The sequence below is a fragment of the Scophthalmus maximus genome, chromosome 12 (genome assembly GCF_022379125.1).
Source record: "Scophthalmus maximus strain ysfricsl-2021 chromosome 12, ASM2237912v1, whole genome shotgun sequence".
Classification (NCBI taxonomy): Eukaryota; Metazoa; Chordata; class Actinopteri; order Pleuronectiformes; family Scophthalmidae; genus Scophthalmus; species Scophthalmus maximus.
In genome coordinates this window covers 1,689,457-1,694,366 of record NC_061526.1, presented here as the reverse complement: position 1 = coordinate 1,694,366, position 4,910 = coordinate 1,689,457, and positions in this window count along the sequence as shown.

Genomic DNA, 4,910 nt, shown 5'->3' with positions numbered 1-4,910 from the left:
GGCGGGGGGGGGGGGTCCGCTGCCTCTCGGTCGGGAGGATGGCGTGCCCGCCAAACGAGACGCGCGTGCCCGCGCACACAGCCCGCGCTGCCTCGCCTCCGTCGCTGCAGTTGCAGACAAGTGCAACGGCATCTGAAAACATGATGGTTCCTACGTGTCTGGCTCTGGAGTGTATCCCAACAGAGCAAGGCACAATGGGAAGTGCTTGCTGCGTTGATGCTCACGGTGAACTCATGGTGAGGCACGACTCCTGCTGAATAATTTCTTTAATTCTTATTTCTCCACCGTCTTTTAGGGCAGCCCTGTGTGCATGCAACGACACGTTAACTTTGCAAACATTTGAATTACCATGCGATCACCCGTGTTCCTTTTCTGAGTGGAAGTTAAGTGATGTTATTATAGTAGAGTTCATCCTGCAACACAAGTGCACCACCATCATTTCTACGTATAACATCAAACACAACAAATGATGGCAAATATTGACTGCTCAGAATGCCAAACAATAAATGCGTGCAAATTAAATTAAAAAAACAAGTAACGCCCAACATAACAGTTTGAATGATATTTGAAAAAAATAGACAAATTTAATATGGAAATACTTCTGGAGAGTGTTAAAATACTTATTTTTGCCCTTGCCACATAAAAACAATGCTGAGTTGAATGAGTTTTTTGTTATTTTTTGTTTCAGAAAAGACTGGATGTATTTTGATCTACCTCCCAGAAGGAATAGCAAGTTTTTGTTTCGTTTTTTAAACTGGATTCTAATTTACAGGACAAATCCTCCAGAAACACTTGATCCATGTGTGGAAGGTGCAACCAGGAAAAGTAAAGAGCGCGTACATTTTTATGACTAAGTTTTATTAGAACAATTTAAAATCCCCCTTTCAACCTCTACAATTGTAAAGTCATGAAAAATCTGTTACTGGAGACAATCATTGAAAGTTGACACAGGTAATTACGCAGCCTGGACATTGCTAACAAGCTGTATAATGGCGAATGGCTCATTGCTCATAGCAGGGGGATTGATGGCAATGGTTAAAGGGAAGTCAACGCTGGAACAAAATCATAACGCTCTAATATTCAAGGATAATTTTAGATACTCGGGATTCTCCACCTTTGTGTCTATCTCTCTTTCACAGGCCATTAAATAGCAGTCCAATTGTGTATGAAATAGCTCTGGCAAACACTACAGTGCTGGCAGGGAGGGCACAGACAACATTGGAGACTAATTGTTTACAAAATTACTACATGAATTCAAACTGCAACCCCCCCAGCTGTAAAACAGTGATTGCAAGACAGATTAAAAGACAACAATAGTTTTAGAAGGGATGCTTTAAGATTGAAAATCAACTCTTGGAGAGCGTTGCATTGCAAAACCTGCAATACTCATTCAACAACACTTTTGTGAACACAAACACCTCAGGTTAAATTAGATTTTAATCACCAACCCATTAGTAGTATTAGTAGTATTATTAGGTTTCTTTTTAGCTTCTAAAATCAAATTGTTTGTGAAAACTGGAGTTAAATGCTTCTTGTGTGTCAGGTCCATCGCATCAGTACATTTTTGTCAGTATGCCTACACACTTTGCAGTGCAGTTTGTAGGTGTGCATGTGCTATTATGGCATTAACAAGAAGTTTTAACAAGCCCCTTGGCTGCAAATGAAACGTTATAAGGATGGGGCATTTCATAAAATTGGACAACAGAGAATTAACTGGGCGGTCAGTGGAAGCGGTTTGTAGTTTTGGTAAAATAAGCTGATGCTTTGCAAAACTTTCAAATGTATTTTCAAGCCTAAATGTGGAGCTAAATGAATTACGACCTGGGTAATTGAAATGAGAAGTATGTAAGATCTACAAAGGTGTGCGAAAGTCAGCAGAATAATGTGGCGTTTTTTTCCATTTTTATGCTTAGAGTTATTTCAGTCACACCCCGCTCAATGTCGGGGGTTGGATGCTCTTGTTGAGATCAAAAAAACAACAATAATACAGAAATGAAAAGTCAGACCCAGTCCTTTATAAACAGGTTGGAAGGGATGGTCAAATGCATACATGGATGTTATGAAGAGGAGAGCCATGGGAGCACAGGCCACAGAACCGCCTGTTACTGGAGAGAAAGCACTGGATGAAAGTCCTGCAGGAGAGCGTCTGACAAACAAGAACATGGATGCTGTGACTGTTTCTGATCTTGAAATCGCGTGGCCAATGATGCCCTGTCTTGGCGAACAAGTACTGCTGCACAATTTAAGTGGAAATGTGATGCTGTAATGAACGACGAGAACTTTGATCTTTGATGAAACACTTAAAGGAGCCTTCTTCCTTGAATAAACCTTTTCATTCTGGGCTCATTTTATGCTTTGCAACATCTGTGCAAGATTACATGTATAAAATGAAGGGAACAGCATTTGGAAGAGATTAAAGAAATCAGTTGTTCAAATGCTTTGCTGTTCTGTAAAACGGAACTGTTGAAGTGCAGTAAGGTGCAATAGCTACAATGCATACAGTTAAAAGAAAAATACTGTAGATAAATCCAACCAATACCGTTTCAAGTTCAAATCTTTAGAACTTTAATTCTCTGAAGTCATATTAAGATCTGTATCTGGGTATAAAGAATATTTCAATACAGAAAGATTTAAATGTCAAAATAGAGAGTGTTGTCTAAAAACTCCAAAATAATGCGTGAAGTTACTGTGAGATTTGCACTGAAGACGATTGAGGACAACTTCATGGCACCAATGCCAGGGACGGGTCTGGTCCAGGCCTGATTCCCCTGGTGGCTGAGGACAGTGGCATCTGCTGCCACTGCCCCATCACTGATATCACATCAGCAGGTCCTGTCGGCTCTTATCACACAGGCCCACCACCTTTTATCTTAATAGAGATCTGACTGTATTCCGTGGCTTCGTGCTGACCCCCGGTGTGGCCTTTCTGCTTATCGGTCGTCCGCACGCTCCCGCTCCCCCAACATCCCTGCGATTTTGCTTGCCTTGCTTCCCAGCAGTGTCTTTGGAGCCATGTTGTTGTTTTTGTTGTTGTTGTTGTTGTTGTTGTTGTTGTTATTGCAGTCAGTTTCAGTTTTGCCCCAGGAAATGTGTAAAGTACTTAGGTAGGTCACAGGGGACGAAGAACCACAAGCAGCAGGCAGTATTTTGTGATCGTGCAAACTTCTATATTACCACGAAGGGTGATGGCAGGGATTCGAAATACATTTAACGTTGCTTTAAAGAAATAGTTGGACATGTTTCTTGGCTTTCTTTTTTTCTTTTTTTTGCCAAGAGTTAGATGATAGGAATGATGCTATTACTCTCATGTCTCTCCATTAAACCAGCAGCCACAGAGCGTATCTTTGTAAAAAGACTAGAAAAAAGGATAACAGGCAACCTGCAACCCAGTCCAGCACATACACTTTGCGTAAAATGGTGAATTTTGTAGACAGAGCCAGGCTACCTTACCTCTGTGTCATGTCTTGGTGCTACGCTAAGTTTTCTGGTTGCTGGCTGTACAGTAGTTTCATATTTGGCATATAGAAATGAGAGTGTTATCTGCATTTTCTAATATGACTCGCAGCCCAAGACAGAGGACAACATCACTGGGTGACATGTACAGTATCTTAATAGGATACTACAGAGAGTGAAGTAGAGCACACAGTTAACCATTCTGCAACGGACTGCACCGTATTCGTATCTGACAGCCGAAGACCTGATGTGAAAATGCACACAGTAATTGTAGGTACTGAATTCATATTAAAGTGCAGTCAAAGCAAATGATGAAGTGGTTGCGTACCACATCTGTGATATATTAGAATTATTAGCTCCATGTGAAACAAGCAAGTAAAAAGGGGATGACTGACATTGATATTTTGCCGCCTTCTTTTTTCTCTCTCTCCCTGTCCTCTATTATCTCAGATAATAAAAGCCTTGTCAGCAACAGAGCAGAAAGTTACACTTCTCAAATCGCAGCCCCTGGGGAGCAAACCCGCCGGGCTCAGTGAACTCCAGTGTCTCCGAGGCGCCACATGATAAAACTCACCTAAGCATATAAAAAAAACCAAAAAAATCATGGTGAGTGAATGAAGTGTGGATCACAAGGGCATTGACCATCACTGGAAAGGGCATCTGGTTGGTATAGTAATTAACCCTACTGAGTGGTTGGCCTGGAAACTGCTGGCTCCAAATGCCCCTGTCCACCCCCATTCCTCAAACCTTTGGAGGGCCCAGAGATGATGGGGTGTCAAACCCTCCTACATCCACAGGCCCTCTGGCTGCCTGGTCACACTTATTAGAGTCGGTGAGCACTGCGGTGACCTGGCTGGTCTCTTTCACTACCTGGGCTCCAGGGTGGAATATTATTGGGGGGCTAGGGATCAGAAGAAAGCAAGCTGATTCTGTGAGACGATTAGGGGTACGGGCCTTTTCTTCACGGCAGACATTTTGAAGGGTCACAGTGGGGGGGGGGGGGGGGGGGGGGGGGGGGGGGGTAATTACTGGCAGTCTTCATAGTCATAGTTACCATCATTAGAGGCCTGTATATGATATGATACAGCCATCTCAACACGTACAACATAAAAGGGGAAGCAGCCGAGTACAATGCTACAAGAAATCACAGGACAGGGATGTACACACATGCGGATGAACGCTGCTTTGATCTCCCTCTCAAGTACAAATAGAGAAGCAAACACACACCTGGGGGATTCAAGCAGCATGGCGCCCAATCGGAGCACTTTTTTGCTACTCCTCCATTTGTTGGAACGTCGCTGTCACCGAAACGAAAAAAAAAGGTTCAAGATTAGTTTCTGGCATGGGCTAGTTGCTTGTACCGTAGTCTCATTTTTATCTGTAGTGGCGATGATTGGCTACGACAGCTCTTAGCGATCCCTCTTTTTTCCCCCTTCCCCTTGCCTCTCTAGGGGTCT